Source organism: Diadema antillarum, unplaced genomic scaffold, assembly GCF_040938485.1.
Source record: "Diadema antillarum isolate AM-2024a unplaced genomic scaffold, OU_Dant_1.0 scf00000051, whole genome shotgun sequence".
Taxonomy (NCBI): Eukaryota; Metazoa; Echinodermata; class Echinoidea; order Diadematoida; family Diadematidae; genus Diadema; species Diadema antillarum.
In genome coordinates, this window is record NW_027270940.1 from 1,329,385 (window position 1) to 1,351,443 (window position 22,059).

Consider the following 22,059-nt stretch of genomic DNA (forward strand, 5'->3'; position numbering starts at 1 on the left):
TCCTCTCCTTGCTCATGAGAGGGACAACCCCTGCATTCGTCACCTCTGTTTTCTTCAGGCTTAAGGTCGATATCTACGGCACGGTGTTGGCCATAAGAGCACCAACGATGCTCATTGCACCCCTCCATCCGTAGACTTTCAGCAGGAAATCGCTCATTAGTGGAACCACCACCATACCGACGGCGTAGCCAGATTTTCCAATACCGTAGTACGTGCTGAAACGACTTGGTTGAGCGTTGCTCAGTCCGATCGTAACAAACATCGTAATAATGCCACTTCCGAAACCTAAAAGAAAGAGTTGAGGGCAAATCAAATTGTTAATTTGATGTTATAATATTGGTTGAGACGAGGATTCAGTTTTTTTTTTTGAGATACTAAAAAATCACTGAGATATTTTTGAACATACAGTGATATCTTCTAAGATGTATTCAAAGTGTATTTAATGAGAATCGTCCTTGGAATGACTGAGCCATTTAAGAACAATAAGTACCTTAATAATTACAGCCAAGCAAGATTTTCAGTACCATCTTCAACAAATTACATTGAACAGTGTTGATAAAGCCTCACATATTTTAGAATTGTAGCAGTCATACCGCTTGACAATGCGCATATGTAAAATCTATGCATGCCTTCTTCTTTTGTTCTGCTTCCTTGAACTCCAACTCATGCATTGTTATGGTAAGGCTATAATGTCATCATCCTTGTTTATTGCAATTTGTTCAAAGAAAATAAAACAAATCTTATTTCTCATCCCAATCATTAGAGATTCTGAAATTCTTTCTCAGTATAACCAATTTGTAGTATTGTTGCTCAGATTCAAAATCATCCGCAAGTCTCCTTTAACAAATCCTTTACAGAAGTGAACAAGGTCTGGACTTGTTAAAGGATATCATTAAGAATACAACTGTAAACCCCGGCGCGGGGCGCTGTAACCAGTAACAGCACCCCGAAGACCTGTATGCAATTTTCGGGGGAGAAGTAGAATAATCAAGTGCTCTGCGATGATTGCAATACAGTAAACAGCCCATCGTTCAAAACGAAACTTGGATTCGCAACGATAAGCCACAAGGTGTAATACCATATTGTTGAATATTGTAGGCAACTATGTACCACTTACCATTTACCTCCGAAAACAAGTTTAATTGTCATCATCTTTGAGACCATCTCCGCGAGATGCGAATCGCCATTTTGATCATATCACGTAAATAAAATGATCTGCGCATGCGCGAATGAATATGCATTTCAGATCTCAGCAAGCCGTTCAGTTTTTTTTTTTTCCACACGCATTATACATGGGGGCACTGTGGCATAGTGGATAAGACTCCCGACTCCCGATCGGAGGACCCGAGTTCGAATTCGCCCAGTGCTTACGTCCTTGGACAAGATGTTATTACCCACTCTGTCCCTCTCGACCAAGGTGTTTGAATGGGTTCCTGGCAACGCTAGGGTAAGAATGATAGCAGGGCCCTCTGGTAGAGCAGTGGCACCACTAAAGAGGGTACCCTGGGTAAATAAGACCTTATTATTATAATTATTACATTGTGTATTATAATGGGTCTAGAGCAATTACCTCCTGGGCAATTACCCCGGACCCTTCCCCTGACCCTTATCCTAATCCTGAACCTAATCCTAACCCTAACCCAAACTCCTAACCCTAAACCTAACCCTAATCTTTACTCTAACCCTACCATTAACAAGTATCTAGCCGGGGAGGTAATTGCCCTCTGGGGGTAATTTCTCAGATACGATTATAAAATACCCGATCGACCACAAGGCTGTTGGTGCATGCGCTGTGTAAGTTGTACTACGATTTGCGATACGAAGTGTGGAAGGACTAAAACCTCGGATAAAATCTTTCGCCGGGCTCTTTAAACAGATCGTGTTGTAAATTGATTTCGGCGGCTCTGACTGTAAGTATCTTATCTAACAGTACGGCTATGATTTTCAGTGTAAAAGGGTTTCTTCTATAGCCATATGGCTGCCATGCGACCCCTACTCGGTACATGTTGGGGTCGCCTATCCATGATTGTGATAATTATTTTTGTAGAATAGACGTTTTCTTCAGAGAGTCACAAGGTTAATAAGTGTGGACGTGCTATGGTGCTTTTATGACTACCATACTACGTTTAGGGTTGTGAAACTGAACTGTGTGCAAAATAATCGTCGAATCTGACAAGTACGTCTCAAGATACCAATATAAGAAATGATTATGTTCGTCCATGATGTTTATACATGTACTTCCATAGAGATCCTGCTGGAACTAGCACAGTATCTCACACTCACAGTGTGTTTACATTGTGGACTAGGTGGAAATTCTCGAACTTTTCGGCGTAAAGTTGTTTTCTCAATGTAGTGTGGCTTTTCACAAAGAGTTAACATTGTAAATGTTATTTATCTTCATTTTAACACTTTAGTTTGGCGATTCCCAATGTACTCACAACGTCAAAACACTCCAATTTACAGCTTGAAGAGATTCCAAACTCTCTGTTCACGATGTGTTCACAATGTGTTTCACACGTGTGATTCACACTGTGCTCTATTGTGTTCTTTCCTGCAGGGAATACGTGTATTACCTGACAAAGCTACCGAAGCAATGAAAATTGAGCTCCTTGTTGACAAAGAAGCTAGAATGATGCCGGTTGACATGAACACTGCTCAAGTAAGAAGAAGAACCCTTCGGCCGATGTTGTAGTGGTACAAATAGGCGAGGAGGGGACCTGTGTTTGGAAAACGATTCAAAAAGCGTCTGTGTTTACTTTTTAATAATAGTATAATGACAACAAAAAACAATACTACTACTACTAATAATAATAATAAGTATTATAACAACAACAACAATAATGATACTACTAATGATAATAATAATGATGCAAATAATAGTGGCCTCTTATAATGCGCTGAAGTGCATCAAGAATGATGCTCACGGTGCTCTTACATAACCAGCATGATCAGTACATAATGCAACCATACAATATTCAAATACGATAACTTATCAGAGCAAATGAAATACAAACAAAAACAAAATTTTGTGGAGTGTAATTTTACACTATGGTCAATATCGCTTTCATAAAGCCGAATAAAATGAGACAAGGGCGTTTCAACAATAAAAAAAAATAATCGAAATTGACTTTTTAAATAACACTGCGGAAGTTTAGAGATTAATTATAGCACATGCATGAAAATATGTACCAACAATTATATGTAAGCTGGACAAGGTGATCCTATCTCAAAAGGAATGGCTAGTAACTGATCAGTGGGAATTAGTGGTAATACTGGGGGATGATTGTTCCAAGCCTTGTGGGATTCATTTAAGTGCAAATTATATGTCTATTGTTATGTGCAAACTATTTCCTTCAGAATAGTCTAATACTCAAGTAATTTGCAGTTACATGTACCATCACTGTACAGGTATGCTAACCTGGAAGCATTAAACTGCAAATTACTTATATATGAGACCACTTCTGAAGCAATTGATTTTCACGCAAGATTAGATATATAATGTACTCTTCAATGAATCCCACAAAGATTGGAACAATCATCCCCCAGCATTCCCACTGATTCCCACTGATCAGTTACTAGCCATCCCGTTTGAAAGTAACCGCACTTTGATCACATTAACGTCGGATGCTTGGAAAATCAACTACTTTCAATAAATAATACTGCTAAGACTTATTTTGCTACAACTACCTTAACCTGAAAACAAAGTATATTGCAATCGAAACAAAATCTGCAAAATTGTAAGTGTTAATACAAATATTTAATTATTTTCCAAGACATTTTGTTTTATCACTCGTTTTCTGAACTCTTCAAATTTACAAACATGGCGTCCCTGTTCATAAAGAAATCCATGCAAAAACGCTCCCCAACTCTAAATAAGAAATCAATTCATTTCATGTGAGTTTCATTACTAAAACCGAAACATAGAAATAAACATGAACTAAGGACGCATAAACGATACTTGACTATCACTTCCAACCTGGACATAAAATAGCAGCCTTGTAGAGTCCGAACATGATCCTCGTGTCCATGGCGGTCAGGTCCAGAGCCACGGTGATGTCTGGTAGACAGATACCAAGGCATTTCACGACTCCAGTCATAAAACAAGTTTGCCAAACAAGTGCCAGCGCGTACTTGAGGGCGAGAATGTCTTCACTAGACAGTGGCATTGTTTTGGCTCTCTTGACACGTTAGATTGGAAGTTTTCACGGAACACAAGAAACCCAGTGACGCGCCGCGTTCGACTTACTCGTACGGAGTGGAGTTGAAATAGATGTTAAACTGCCAGGTGTTATAAATACTCCACGATCATAATGTTGTAATGTTTAAGGTTAAATTTCCTTCAAAAGTCGTGGAACAAGTATCTATATAAAACCACCAGGGAATCTTTCTGATAGCCTATAATTGCCTTAGCGCTGTTAGACAAAGACAAACAAGTCAAGTAGATCAGTGCGCAACATGAGACGAGAGCAAAGACGAGATAACACCTGAATGAACACATGGTATCGACGGTAGTACAGTACTCTCCACATAATCGCGTAGGCTCGAGCAGAGCGTTTCTTACCCGATTAAGCGGAGTACCCGATTAACAGAAGAACATGTCTCATTCACAATTGACACACACAATGTGTTTGTATATTGTACACTGCACCAAACACCTACACTGTATGCTTAACATGCGTTCATGCTCGGCACATTATATACATACCTATACTTGCTCAGTCACGAGCAATAATTTACACTCTTTTTATGGACAAATATGTCTTCAGAAAACTTTGTTGTTTGACTATGGATTCCTCGCTAACACACAGACGTTTTCCGAAAAGAATACATACTGGTACATGTGTTTTCATGTTTAATCACTCCACAAATGATCGGTCTTCTTGGCAAATTAAGCAGAGAATACATTAGCAGTGGAAAGTTTTGGCATTCATGATTTCTTAAAGTGTTACATCTGCGATAAAATGTGGGTAGAAATTAGATTAGACGAAAATTATTTACCCATTTATGCGGAGAGGCAACCCGATTATCAGGTAATTTTCATGTGCATTGGAACTGATTTTGACATTACTACCCAATTAAACGGAGTACCCGTTTAAGCGATACCCGATTACGCGGAGAGTACTGTAGTACAGCATAATGTCAATGCAAACAACGATATGAATTTAACAAAATCCTTCTATTGCAGCAATGGAGCGAAACGCTTGATTGCAACTGCGCGACAGTCATAATCAGTACATGTATTATTGTTTTCATTTATTTATCATCATCATTATTTTTTTTCGTATTGATCTGCACGCACGTCACGATCCCAAGGCATGGCCATACATCATTGTGCCTATTGCTCGTGTGTATGGCTGATCATTAACATGCATTCCTTGTATGATTACCCTACATTTGTCTGTTGGCAAAATTAATTTTTAATTAACTCTGACGTTTCACTGACATTAGATAGGGTGTTTCCGTGTTGACTGTAAATCCCTTTATTTGTCAGATTGACTTGAATCTAAGATCTGGGATGAACAAGGTACCTTATTGTTTAATGTGTATAGAAATAGTTTCATTTGATAGCCATGCAAACAAAAGGGCCTGCTAAGAACGAGATATCAACATTATAGCATCATTAATGACACCATCATCGATTAGATTTCCTATTGCATACGTCGTTTATTATAACTCACTTCACCATGTAGTGATTTCATGATGATCAACATTTAATTATGTAAGTCAAGTGTATTAATACGTGTAAGAGCGGCTGTACGTGTATTATACTCTTGTAATATCATTGTTTGTATTTGTATTTGCTTCATGACACTATACTTTATGTACACATTTTTATGCTATACGTTGCAAAAAGTCTGTATCATGTTTGGATATGGAACAAATAAAGGACATGAAATTAAATAGGAGTTTGGGCCTACCAATCGCTTGAGTGGAATGAACATAGTTATTACATGTGTTAAAGTACAATCGCAGAATAACATAAAACTGCATGATGAAAAGAAGTCCTTTATTTCTGAGAGACTGCTCTTTTGCTGTAAAGGTAAATCGTTTAGCCTGAGCTAGAACATTGGATGTCGTATGAAAGAACATAATCTAATATAATGTAAATGTAACAATTTAATTAAAAAAACATAAATTATCGTGTTTGATTCAATTCGATTCAGTTCAATTCATCTATTTCATTTTTTCAGCAAAATATAACATAAAATAAATCAGGAATTATAACATAAGCATACATTCAACTGTGCAAAAGGATAAACAGTACTTAATAGAGGAAGAAAAAAACAAATGAAATACCGGCAAAATACAAAGTTATGTTTGAAAAAAAAAGATTTGAGAGGTCTAATAAAAGCATGCTTGTATACTGTGAACAATATAAAGAATTCTTATATGAAAACACTTGTTTACAAAGACAGGATAGAACAAAGCAGGAGAGATTATTTGTGACCCTGCATCACAAAACGCATAGAAAGTCGCCAGACATGAAATTTCAGTTAAGAGCATATTCTAAAAGAGCAGACTTTAAGCTTTAAAATGATCTACAACTCCCAATCAAATAGACTCTTCAAACCTATCTAATTATTGGAAAGAAAACACACTCAGGAAAAGTGTGAACTGAGAAAAGAGGCTCTGAAGTGCCGTGTCTATTTAAGCGCTAAAATCTGTATCAAGCCTTGCTGGCTGTGCAATGAATGGTACAAAAAACACGATGTAAACCACCAGAGTAACAACAATGAAGAGACTGGTTATCAGATTGAAATGAAATTGAGTGTGCCTTATAATTAATACATTCTGATCATAATTGATGCAAACTTTCAAAGCAGTTGCATCATTCTTGCAAAGGTTATCAGAGTTGAAAGTGAAGAGTGCGTAAAAAGTTTTTAAGAGATGAAAATTGGACTCTTTAAACATGACTGTACTCCTTTCTACCAAAAATAAAATGTTAAAGATAAACTGCTAAAAGAAACACACTTTCCTGCCCGTTTTAAGATCCCAAATCTTAGCATAATGTAGAAAAAGACTTGCTCTTTCAGAAAATATGAACAAGTCAAGATTGGTTAGGTTGACCCATTTCACCTATTTTCAGTCCTCACACAAAATCAGTGTGTGCGACTTTTTGTTTGTTTTATGGTGCAGGTCACATTTGTTTACATTACAAAGACAGGATGGAGCAAGACAGGAGAAACACAACAACATGAAATGACTTGACTTCTTCTTGTTCTTCCGTCGTATGATGTAATACAACGGGGTAGGTGGGGGTTATAGGCTTATTGAAGTTTATATTTGAGCTGTGGATCTAGTTCAGGGCAGCATCACTTGCTTGAGCAATATCTTCAAGCCAGTCTGAAGGGTATACCATGAATGGAAAGAATGAATGGAAAGAAAGGAAAGAAAGAAAGAAAATATCTTCACTAATGACATTCACTGCAGCAAAATCTAAAACAATTCTTTCAGACACTTCGTTTGCGTATGGGAGTTTTAAAAAACATAAAATACTCTTAAACTTGCAGCGTAATTCAAGTTGACTTTGAAATATGACATAATGTTTGTTTGTTTGTTTGTTCGTTTGTTCATTTTCCATCTGTGAAGATGGCTGGATAGCCCATATTTAGTTATGCTAAGCTGGTCTTCCTTGGGGTCTAGTTCGATGTAAAGTGGGACCACTTCACCGGGCTAAACACCCTGCTCTTTGCGATGAATGAATAAAGCGGGATCTTTTACGTGCATGAGTTGTGACTCTCTCACACACGGTTGAAACCAACCCATGCCTGTGGTAGAAGGCACATCTTTTAGTTCTTTCATAATTGTCTATGATTCGTGTGTTCCACAAAACCCTGATTTTCGCTGCCTAGCCTTTGTTCACCTCGAGTGGATCCCAATACCTCAACTCCCCCCCCCCCCCCCAAAAAAAAGAAAAAACCCAAACAAACAAAAACATTCTACTCCATTGTGCTGATGATGTACATAACACAATGCCTGAGAGTCGGAGGAATGTGTTGTAGACCTACCTTTTGTCCCCGGTGCCCAACGACCCAGTGACAATGATATTAATTGTGTGCCAGGCTTTTAATTATTATTTTTTATTTTAAAGCGTATAAGTCCAGCAATGATAAAGCCACACAGCCTCTAGCCTTTGAACAAGGACTCGCGCGCTGCTTGCTTCTTGGCAGTGTCTGAAAATAGAGTAACTCAATGATCACTGGACCGAGCCGCGTGCAGCCGTGTTCGTTGCTGTATCGCAATTAGTCTTGATTCAGACACACAGGGGATATAAGCCCTGACCGCATTAACTAAAGACTAGGCAGTCATCAAACACAAATGCATACTTATCATGAATTTGAGTTAAAGCAAAACACAGTGTGATCTTCAAGTGTCAAAAAAGTCATGTGTTTATTGAAAAAATATTGCACATCTTTATCAACAACATAATCCACAACGTGCAATGTAAAACTAGAATACAGATTAACGCTGTATAAAAACTCCCAACTTCAATCCCAGCACTCAAAAGCATTGAAAATTTTACGCCATGCGATGTACAATGTATGTAGGTTATGAATAAATCATTAAAGACTATGTCTACTAATGGAAGCAGTGATTTCAAAATGTTCGAGATATCATATTTGATGCACGCATGTGTAGGCCAGTTGTATCACTAAACGTCTTATCATGTAATTTTTTTTTTTTCGCAGTGAAGCCTAAAACAAGAGGAGATATCACTATTTTTCTCATTAACCATAGCTGTACACGGATTAGTCTAGAAACATTTTTGTTATAACAATTGTTCACATTTTTGCATATTTTACAATACTTAACATTAATTGTACCGATTCAAATGTTTACATTGGTTGTTTCTATCCCTAACTCACATTTTAGAACTATTTTGAAGCACTAAAGCTGGGTATTTGTTTCATCTGCAAATGGTACATTATGTCTCACAGTGAACTATTTAATAACGGGTGTTCATGAAAAAAAATCATGACAGATTGATAATACGAATAACCACGGAATGAAATATTGTCATAGACACCGAAAGATAGTATCGACGTTTCGATGTGATATTGCAGAGTGCCAACATCTGGCAACATCAGGTTACACTGAACTTCAATAAGTCACCGGGAAGGTTCATGGGTTTGTTCGCGATATAATGTGGTTTTCGGTGTAGAAAATAAACCTCACTGTACAGCGGGTGCATGGTGTGTCACACAGGGTAACACCCAGCATGTTGTGTCCCCCCTTCCCCCTTTGTTTCCTTTTCATCAGATCCTAGAAATGTGTGCTAGCTGGAACCAACCAGAGGACTCTTGATAAACCGTGGAGGAAGCATCAAGACGAAAACAAGGCTGCCTAGCGCAACGTGAAGCCAGAAGGACACGTGATACGATCCGCTGGTCTTGGCGATCACACCTGTAAAGGCGAATAGAGGGAATTAGCATAGATTGTTGCAAGTTCATGAAGTCAACTATTCAACTATTTTGGGTGTTCACGGACAACCAGGACATGCGACTTTTTGTCGGTTTTTGCGATGCATGGTCCCATATACAGTCTCTGTGTGTAAAAGTGTGTGGCTTTGTATTTCTATACAGACAATCGAATCAGAAATCAAAAATGCAGAAACACTGATTCGTTTTTCAATGAATTTAGATGAATACGCAACTAAAAGACATACTCATTGCATGTCTATATAATATTCTACACATATACAAATCATAGGACATTTACGAAACATAGATTTACTGGATACAGAAAATCAGTACAGTGCCTTCTTACCAATTAAGAAGGGTCCAAGAAAGCAACCAATGACCTTTGTGATGTTTGCAATTCCAAGTAGCAGGGGGAATTGAGAAAGCGGAGACCGAGATCTGCATATGACGATCAACAAATTTGCGTTCGTTGATATACAGAAGGAGATGAAGAATGATGAAAACAGCATCACCATGCAGGTAACTGAACACGAGAAGGTCGAAGATTAGAGAGAGAATGCCCGCAACTAACACTACGAGGACTATGTCGTTGGGAGCGATGTACTGGGAGGCAGCCCCGCTGAAGGCTCGGCCAAGAAACGAGGCAATTGCTGCTGAGAAGGCGAGATATACGACATGCGATGACGAGATTCCTCGATCCATGGCCCTTGGAATGAGGAAGGCAAACCAAGACTCGCCAAACATCGAAGAGAAACAAATACATAGTAACACGATGTTTTGACATGGATCATGATAAAACATGGACCTTTTCCAAAGTCCGACTATGCTCGATAGCAAGGTATCATTCTGAAGTTCTCCAGGGTGTTTGTTTTTCATGCTTCCATCAGGTGTTATCACATTGCTCGAACTAGATGGATTATCGCCGGAGGACACTCTTTTGTTGACAGTGTCCTCTCCTTGCTCATGAGAGGGACAACCCCTGCATTCGTCACCTTTGTTTTCTTCAGGCTGAAAGCCAATGTCCAGTGACAATACCAACGGCACGCTGTTGGCCATAAGAGCACCAATAATGCTCATTGCACCCCTCCATCCGTAGACTTTCAGCAGGAAGTCGCTCAGTAGTGGAACCACCACCATGCCGACGGCGTAGCCAGACTTTCCAATGCCGTAGTACGTGCTGAAACGACTTGGTTGAGCGTTGCTCAGTCCGATGGTAACAAACATTGTAATAGTCCCATTTCCAAAACCTAAAGGAAGGATTCGAGAGCGAGTTAAAGGGATGGTATAGTATTGGTTGAGACGAGGACTCGTTTTTTTTTTTTAGTTTTGCGAAATACTGAAGAAACTGCTTATGAAATGTTACAGAACATAGAGTTCTAAGAGGAATTCAAAGTTCATTGATAAAACTCGTTCTTGAAATGGCTGAGATATCCCCACAGAAAAGTTTGGAACCTGAATTCCCCATCTAAACCAAAACTATATCATCCTTTTAAGAACAATACATATCTTATTGCAGCCACGCAAGATTATCCTACCGAACTATCCACATGCCTTTCTTAATTGCTTGCAGGATATCATTGCTCTCCAGGTTGGAGAATATGCGTTAAGATATTGTGGGCGAAAATGAAATGAAAAGTTATTTTGAGGTGTATTTTTTTAGTACAATATAGCCCTAACAAATCCTTTAGAGAAGTCAACATGGTCTGGACGTGTGATTAATGTCAGCACATGATATTCGTATTGTTTGTTTGTTTGATTTATTTTTCCTCCAACACAGTTTCATACATAACTCAAGATGTTTTTTATAGTAACATCACATAATATGAGTATAAAGTTTACAATGCACACGATTCAAAGAAGGTAAACGAATATGCAGATTAATTCCATTAACAAAATATATTATATATCGTATTACCAAATTTCCAAAATAATTACCTGAGTAATTACGCAGAAGAAGGACTGCCACAAGCAAATGCTTGAACACATTTAAGCCGAGGAAAACTATTTACATAACATACATTTACTTGAATTTGGAAATACTGAACATATAAATGCAGCATGTTTTATATTTTAGTGCATAAATACGAATCGAAATAAAGTGAGTTATGACAATGATGACATCAGGGTGATGATGAGAAAAATAAATGTGATAATGGAGATGAAAGTGATGGTGGTGATAATTATGAAGGTAATGGGAATGAGAGGAAATGGTAGGCACAGAAACATTGTATGTATATATTTGCTGCAGTTTTAAACCTTATTCAATGAAAAACAAATCTGTTCAAACAAAACAATATATATTCAGATTTTATACTCACAGATTTTAACCTGAAAGTAATATAGTTTTCAATGTAGCCTTATAAAAGAATAACGTTTTACATGATTTAACATTCATCTAGGAGTGTGTTCCAAAGGTATGGGCCATTATGTCTTATAAATCTTTTAGCAATAATTAATAATTTGGGTTTGCCAAATGAAACATTTGCAAATTACGATTGGGATAAGAAAGAACAGTGTTATTCAGTTTGAAGAAATCGTGAAAAGTGTTTGGAAGTAAATTGTCCAAATATTTGAATATAAAAATCAAACATTGAAATACATTTATATCAAATATATTCAGTGTTTTCAACTGAAAAAAGGAGGTTAGTTTCATTTCCGACCCAATCGAGATCAAGTGGATGTAAGACAGTTTTCACCTCTTGACAATATAAGGTCTGCTCATAGCAACCTCCGCGATGTTCACACATGCTTAACGCCAGTGGCCTACGCAGGACCAATCAGTAAGCACGGTGCAACGCACTGACCAATAAGATTACTCCCTCTTTGATGGGAGTGGAATCTTGCTGCAGTGCTAAATCCAAATCTACGGACACATTTCTGTACTGTTGAAAGTTAGAAAATCATGGCCCAGAAAAAAAAAAAAAAACTAATTACTCGCCTTTCCTGCAGTTGATAGATCGTTTTGACCGATTTTGATTATCTGACTTCAAACTCAATTTTCTCGGCTCAGCCGTCATTGGCTTTAGGATCTGTTTGCTGTTGCGGGTCACAAATGCTAATATAGACGACAAATTAACGATGTCATTGATATATAACAAAAGGAGAAGAGGATATAACATTCGGCCCTGGGGCACACCACATTAGGTCTGCAGGAAATTTGACGGCATGTTATTAAAGATAATAAAAAGTTTTGGTACCTCAAAAGTTTCCCTGAATTTCCTTGTCTTAGTTTGTGTTTCAGGTTAAAGTACGTTGTCTGTGAGACTTACTCGCCCCAAAGTGCTCTCATGTCTTAGTAATCATGCAATAATGGTTTCGTACCAGAGCCGCCACCGTACGGCGGCGAGGTAGTATTGTACGAAACCACTGACTGCGACCAGCAGCGTGCAGCCCCATACGCATAACTAACTGTGACCAGCAGCCCCATACGCATAGCGTAATGGGGCTTCGCATTGTAGCATTCAGGATCATGACAGATTTAGTATCGCGGGTAAATGTCAACTTAAAATCCAAACATTTCTTCAATTTGAAGACTTACCAATTAAGTTGAAGTATTGAAAACAACCTTCGGACAAGGTTTGGTTCTGCCAATAGTCCCTTTCTGTTCGAATTGATGACTGAATGTGACTCGGTAGAGAGGACCTTGGGAGAGCTAGATACACGGAATACCACGGCCAGCGCATGCGCACACAAGCATCTTATCCGTTCGTGGATTTGAAATTTGTGCGCGTGTGATGTGTTCGCATGCACTGGCTGTAGTATTCAGTGTATGTAGCTCTCCAAGGTCCTCTCGACCGAGTCACATTCATCAATTCGAACAGAAAGGGACTATTGGCAGAACCAAACGTTGCCCTAAGCCTGTTATTCAATACTTCAACTTAATTGGTAAGTCTCCAAATTGAAGAATTTTTTGGACTTTTAAGTTGATATTTACCGGCGATACTAAATTTGCCATGATCCTGAATGCTATACAGTGCGAAGCCCCATTACGCTATGCGTATGGAGCTGCTGGTCGCAGTTAATTGCATGACTACTAAGACATGAGAGTACTTTGGGGCGAGTAAGTCTCACAGTGTTAGTTATATGAACGGTACTTTATCTTGAAACACAAACTAAGACAAGGAAATTCAGGGAAACTTTTGAGGTACCTAAACTTTTTATTATCTTTAAGTAAAACGTATTGCCGTTTGCATGACATGATAAATAATCCCTAAAACACGAGAGCGCAACACCGCTAACACCATAAATCTGTAACTTTTTAAGTAAAATATTATGTTGGAACGTATCAGATGGTTCAGATAAACTTTATGATTATGCAAAATTTCATAAAACCTATCATATATAATGTTTCCAGAATTTTGGAAACACTAGTTTGAATAGAAATAGGTCTATAATTACTTATTTGGCAAGGATCACGGTTTTACTTTGCTTTTTTTTAAGAGTTGGGTCATTTTACAGAAAAAAATTGAGAGATTGAATATGTAAGTGGATCAGCCATTTGATATGGTATTATAATTTGTTTACGTGCTAATAGGGTTCTTCCATCACAACTATTTGCCCTGCTAGAATTCTTTTTTTTTTCGTAATACACTTAGCAAAAAAAAAGAAAGAAAGTAAACGCTTTTTCAAGTTTAGATTTCTCGCAGAATATAAGAGAAGACATAATAATTGACAAAAAGGTAGAAATTTAAGCTTTTTCTTTAATTTGGAAATTGTAAATAATGTTTGGTTCTTGAAATTGTCACATGGATATCAAATCACTAGATTAAAACAAATGAATAAAGAAATTCTGCTCATTTGATCATCTTCATCCGTATTATTCCCTATGTCATTTGAAGTTTGACTTATTTTTCCCCTTTAGTTTCCCAGTTTGTTTTTCTTACAGGTTATAAAGAGATAAAGAGAACAAAAGCTTATTTTGCCTATTTCATTTATGTCCCTCATTGTGTAAAAAAAGTCTTTTGTTGTCAATGTCATCGTGAAGGGCATGTGCAAATGAAAGAGAACATATCAATTTTTGCAATTTTTAATATTTTGTGCCTTTTAGGACAAAAATGAATGTGCTCATTCATGCGTAAATTTTTCTTACTATTCAACCTATTATCTTGATAGCCAGTTACATTACCTCTAATATGGTATATAATACATTGATTTTCATAATAAACCTATGAAAACTATGACCTCGAAAAGTGTTTCCTTTATTTTTTTTTGCTGATTGTATTAATGATTTCTGTGGGATTTGTAGAGTTTAGAAATAACGATGAGGTTCTGACAGAAATTTCAGTAAATCTTCATTTACATCATCAAATTTATTTGCCAGATTAGGACCAACATTTAAAAAAATGGCAAAAAGAAATACGTGTATGGGTAACATCCTCCTGATCAATAATAAAATCAATGAACTTGAAATCCTTACTTTATAAATGAAATTCTTTCTTTCCTACCAAGTCATTCATGATTCTCCACGTGACATTCAGGTTTGATCGGAATGATACATTTTTGTAAATTTCCTATAAAGTTTGTTAATTTATTTCGGTATGTCTTTTTTTTTTCTCAAATTGAAATTAGTAGGATCATTTATATAAACCTCATAAAGCCTATTCCATGTATGTATTAAACTTAGAATCGATGTTGTTATCCATGACCTCTTTCCATGTTTATTATTTTTCTAAAACCTTACCAATGGGCAATTTTAGCATATTTCTTATATTATATCATACTATATTTTATTCATTATATTTATTATTCTTTAATTGTAATATCATTGTATTTCTCTATTCAGATAATCATACGAAATATTCACATAAAACTCACTGTAAACATCAAACAATTGTTATGATGCCAAATCTTCTATAAAAGATTTGATATTTTGAGGCGTTTGTTTTCTATACATCAGAGGTAACGATGGGTTTTCAATAAAAAGACTTTTTATAACATACTTTTTACAGGAAATATGGGAAGATGATCAGATATATCAAAGTACAATAAACCGAACATTATCTTTATTAACAAAATTAGAAAAAATATCTATCAAAGTGGATACAATACTCCTAATTGTTGTTGCTTTGTTTATATGTGGATAATTACCATTTGAATACATCCAATAAAGAAACTTCTGAGGATTGTCATCGTGATCGTAGTTAGATATATACCCGCTTATCTTGTACATGAAATCGCAGCAAAATATTTTTTTTTCGAAATCTTCAAAAAATAACTAATTATAAGTATTTGGGGGTCCATAAATCAAAGCGACAATAGCGTTTCTTCCACTGTTCTATTTCTACAAAAAAGTACTTCACATTTTTCAAAAGAAGTAATAATTCTACTAAATATTGCAAGTTTTTATGAATGGTAAATGCTACGCCTCAACCTCTTCTTCCTTCACCCTCTGCTCTAGCCATAAGATATATATATATGTGACACTGCACCTCAAAACAAACAAAAAGTCGCCACACATGAATTTTTAGTTAAGACCATATTCTGAAAGAGCAGACTTTAAGCTTTAAAATGATGTATAACTCAAATCAAATGGACTCTCCTAACCTATCTAAATATTGGAAAGAAAGCACAAACTCAGGAAAAGTGTGAACTGAGAAAAGAGGCTCTGAAGTACAGTGTCTATTCAAGCGCTTAATCTTTACTTTAACCGTGCTGGCTGCGCGATGAATGGGATAAAAAAACAGGAAGTAAACCACCAGAGTAACTACAATGAAGGGATTATCAGATTAAACTGAAATTAAAAATGCCTCATTAACACATTCTGACCATAGTTAATGCCAACTTTCAAATCAGTAGCCCTATCCTTTCAAAAGTTACTAGAGTTGAAAGTGAAGAGTGTGGACAAGGTTTTTCAGAAATGAAAAAGGGATTCTAAAGACACACCTAATCACACTATTCTACCAAAAATGTTCGAGATAAACTGCTAAAAAAACACACTTTCCTGCCCGTTTTATGATACCAAATTTTAGCATAATGTAAAAGAAGACCCGCTCTTTCAGAAAATATGAAAAAGTCAAGTTCAGCTAGGTTGACCCATTTCACTTATTTTCAGTCCTCACGCAAAATCAATGTGTGCGACTTTATGTTCGTTTTGAGGTGCACGGTCATATATATATATATATATATATATATATATATATAAATAAAATAGATTTGCTGAAGTAGAGGGGAGACAAGTTTCTGTGATACCAATAATTGAGACAGAAAATTATCTATTTATATAGACAGGTTTCAAAAGAATCAGAATTTGTATTCAAACTCCAAGTATAATAGTTGACATGTAACAAACTAAAATTCTTCGAGTTTCTGAAATTTTCAACGAACTTCGTAGTTGTATGGTAATTACCGTCAGAACTTGAAGTGTTTAAATCAAGCAGGATTGTTGCATTAATTCCATCTACACAGTAGGCCCAAAGTAGCTGTATGTTTAAATGTTTTCAATTCTGATTGAAGGCAAGTCAATGAAAAGGGAAATGCGGATGATAATGATGAAGATAATGATGTTGATGGGAATTAGAAAAGAAAAACACGTGGGAGAGGATGACAATGGAAAAAAGAGGAAAATATAAAGTTCGTCACTATACACATACATAAGCATCTTAAACTTCTCAACCACTGAATGAAAAAAAAATAGGGAAACAGTTATCCGTTGTAAGTTTATAGTAGAATCCCCTATCTGGAGTAACCAAGTCTTATACAAATGGAATTGTAATCAATGTAACAATTTTGTCAACAGTAATACGAACGAGACATGAAAACTCGTCACATTGAGGACGAGTTAGGTGATACGCTTGTGGTCATCAGATGACGGTCATCTGTGATCGACAAAGAAAAGAATGTGATATAGGCACCTTGAAGTTATATTGAGCGTACATGCGAAACCGTTTCTGTAACCACTCGGCCACGGGTCATCCACGGAAATGGTAAGACAAAAAAAAAAAAACCAATGTATAGATATAACAGGGGGAAAGTCAATGCCCACTCAACCAACGTGGCCGTGTGAACATCTATTGCATTGCTAGACGGAAAAGCGGCCTTGTAACGACTGAGGTCGCTATGCCATTTCTGGCAACTTGGGAAAAATACGTCCCGCAGACATAAAACCTATAATCGGCTGGTTTTGATACCTTGCCTTTAATCACAATTTTCAGTGTAATGACGTCATCAAATTACAAAACAATGACATCGTCTTGAAAGACAATTGTTCAAAGTACAACACCTCAGTCGTCGTCATTACATACTATGATCGGTTTGACAAAGTCAACCTGCAAAATTGTGCTGCAGTCGAAGCAATGTGGTCTCCAACACACAAAAAAGAGGGATATGGCGTGTGTGTGTGTATAGGTGCGTTTATATACGTACGTGATTTCTACATGGACGAATATGTAATACAAAATTGAAGAAAAAAAAGTAAAATAGCTAAGTATTTTGTTTCGTGATCTTGTGGGGTTCCAACCCGCAACCTTACGTCTCTGAGACGTCGCCTTTAGCCACTCGGCCATACGTCTCGACGAGAAAATATGGGGAACGTAAACTTATGTATGTGAAAGATACATGAGGAATCGTTTTGTCCACATTCCATTTTCATTTTCAGTTTTAAACTGCAAAATTGTCAATCTGATGAGGAGATTTCAAAGAATAAAATGCATGATTACTGCAGCTTATTGTCTCAGCTACAACATACTAAAGTTTCAGAGGAAATGAAGCAAAATCAGCTGAGATAGAGGTGCTTAAACGTTGTCAAGTCAATGCATGGTTTTAAAAAAAATCACCTCCCATAGACATAACACGTAAACTTGTCCGATTTTGTGTCTTTACTTTTATCACAATTTAAAGTATGATGACGTCATCAAAGTAGAAAACATCGATATGGATTTGAAATACAGTTGCTTAATGTATAATATATTAATCGTACGTTGTCAGTTTGCTATTGACATGACGATCAATCACACGAATATGAGGCAGCCATTAGTACCTGTATGAAATTATTATAGGCATGGTTATCAAATTCCCTTAAAATTTCCTTATTATTGCTTTATTTTTACACACAGTTAAGCTATCTCTTTAAACTCGTCACAGTTTAATGAGAATCATGAACATCATACATTAGTACCATATTCAGTTCCATAGCTGATCGCGTTTGCTAATTAATTAAGATTTATTGTCTAGAATGTGCCATATGGCCAACCTGTATACACACGTGGACACACAAACACAATGCTAAATGTATGTATCAAACCTCTGTAACACAACTTTGAACTAACTGTAGAAAGTATCGCTGCACTTATCATACATACTTTTTATCATTATCTGAAACTCCACAAAAACCACTAATTGACAAATAATCATCAATACAGAAGACTGACTTAAAGGAACAATTCAAATACCTTTTTTTACAATGTATAGCTTCTTACATGTATAAAATCAGCACAAAGTAACCACGACTACATTGTGTTACTGAATTGATATGAACAAATTTCATTTTGTTACAATATACCATTGATCAGCTTGAAAAGCCCAGCCTGCAATATTTTGCAGCAGTCGAAGCAATGCAGTCTCCAACGATAAACAAAGGGATACTGTGTGAGTGTGTGCGTATAGGTGTGTTTACATGCGAACGTGACTTCTACATGGACGAAGGTGTAGTACTCCATTGAAGAAAAAAAGTAAAAAAAAAATATTATTTTCTTTCGTGCTCTTGTGAGGTTCGAACCCGTACGTGTGCAACCTCACGTTTCTGTGACGACACCTCTAACCACTCGGCCATACGTCTCGACGAGAAAATTAGAGGAACGTAAACTTATGTACGTGAAAGATGAATCAGGAATCGTTTCGTCCGCATTCCATTCTCATTTTCAGTTTTATTGTCAACCTGATGAGGAGATTTCAAAGAATAAAATGCATGATTACTGCAGCTTATTGTCACAGCTACAACATACTTAATTTTCAGAGGAAATGAAGCAAAATCATCTGAGATAAAGGTGCTTAAACGTTGTCAAGTCAATGTATGGTTTTTAAAAAAATCACCTCCCATAGACATAACACGTAAACTTGTCCGATTTTGCGTCTTTACCTTTAATCACAATTTAAAGTATGATGACGTCATCAAATTTCAAAACCATGACATGGACTTGAAAGGCAAATGTTCAAAGTAAAACATATCTGAATTTGGGGTGATATTAAGCTTAAACAATAGAGATACGAGTAAATGAATGTCAGAAAGAGTACCTCAAAAAAATTAATTCCACTTTTTTGATTTCAGATGATGATAATGATGACGACATGAGTTTTCCTGGCAATATTGGTACTTGAAACGTTATTTCCAATTCATATGATTTTGTAATATGCAATAGAAATATAGGGTCAATGGACGATTTAAAGAGCTATGGCGACATAAACAAAAACATGTTTTTTCACTATATTTGCAGAAAGACGCGCGCGCGGAATTTCAACTTTGACGCCAGTGCATTCCTTTGTTATAGGTCAAAATCGATCGGAAATCAATTGATATTGTTACTCAAAGTATCAAAAATCCAAATCAGTCAAAAAAATTGCATTTTCATGTTAGTTACGCCCTCTGCGCGCGAAATTGCGCGGACGGACGCGCACGCGAGAAAATGTTTGAAACGCTTAAAATTGTCTGAAACTTCGAGATTTCCCATTGGGAAGTCGTTTTGAGCCTTTTAAAATTTTGACGCGCGCGTTTGCGCGCGTAATGATGACCTGGGTAACTAGCGTTAAAATGTAAGATAGAGCGTGACCTGAACTTTATGTCCACCGAAAATGATACAGAAATGATATCTAGTTATGAAGTTATGATCGATCATGTGACAAGGTCCGAAAATCACAAAATGGCGCCTAGATGACGTCATAGATATGTTACTGTCATGAAAACCTTATTGTGGCTAGATATTGTTATGAGACATGTTGACTGAAAATGTCATGTTATTCCGTAATGTCATTGTTGAGATATTGACGACACAAAATGTGGCAGAAAGAAAGAAGAATAAAAAAAAAGAGAAATTTTGACAATCACAATAGGTGATACGCTGATAGCGTAACACCTAATAACTGCGGGAGAACACACACATACACAAAAGGTACAATGACACGGTTCAAGGTTTTGTCAAACTGTTGTGCAGGTACAAACTTCATTGCCAGAATAAGAGTACACAATGTGTAGACAGTAGAATGATAAGCAGCCTAATCTTGTTTGTATAGAATGGTTGCTTTTTCCAGCCACTGCGGATGTTTAGTGTGGACGTTGCTTTGCTGTTTTTTGTGATACGATACTACGTTTAGGGATGTGAAATTGTAAAACTCTTAGGATACAACTGCAAGATTTAATTGTAATTTATATTTAAATATTATAACAATTATATTTTAATTGTGTGCTAACAATGTGATTGCATCGTCGAGTAGGTTAGGAAAGACTCGAATTTAACCGTGTAAAGATGTTTTCACACTGTGATGTGGTTTCTACAGAGAATTCACATAGTAAATCAGTATGTCCAAATATTCTTTTTCACACCGTACATTTGTGATTCACAATGTGCTCACAATGTTAAATGTTCAAGTTTAACAGCCTGAAGAGATGTCAAACTGCGTATGTGCTGACGATGAGGTCACAATGGCGCGAATTCACGAATGTGGTACAAATGAAACCATGGTTTAAACCATGGACAAAAACCATGGAGCGCCAAGTGTTGCACGGAATATTTCGTTAATACGAAATTGGTCATTTCGTCGACAAAATGACCGTATCGTTAACGAAATGTTCATTTAGTTACAAAACGTTGTCATTTCGTTAAAAAAATTTAATAATCATTTCATCAAAGAAATCATTAATTTCGTAACAAAATATTCCGTGCGACACTTGGCGCTCCATGGTTTTTGTCCATGGTTTAAACCATGGTTTAATTTGTAACACCTTCGTGAGTTCGGGCCAATGTGTTTCACACGTGTGATTCACACTGTGCTATATTGTGTTCTTTCCTGCAGGGAATACGTGTATTACCTGACAAAGCTATCGAAGCGATGAAAAATGAGCTTCTCGCTGACAAAGAAGCTAGAATGATGCCGGTTGACATGAACACTGCTCCAGTAACAAGAAGAACCCTTCGGCCGATGTTGTAGTGGTACAAATAGGCGAGGAGGGGACCTGTGTTTGGAAAACGATTCAGAAAAGTATATGCGTTGACTTTGTGGACTATAATACATGTACTACACTATGATCAATTTCATATTCATAAAACAATGTAAACTGAACCAAAGGTGTTACAACGATAGTGCGATATCATCAAAATTTGGCTTTGATTAAGAACATTGTGAAATATTGAAGTTTGAGTCATATCAAATGCATAAAAATGGGCATAGTACCAACAATAGTATAATATTATTGTCAGTATCTTACTCATTTTTTCGTACATAATGTAACCTGGACAAGTTGATGTTATCAAGTAACCACACTTGATCTAATTAAGATTGAATGCTTGGGAATAATGGATTTCCTTTTATAGCAAAATCAACTCCTTACACTATAGTTAATACTGCTGAGGCTTAGATATGCTACACCGACTGCAACCTGAAAGCAAACTATAATGTTATGAACTTAAATATTGCCCCCAAAAAGTGCTAA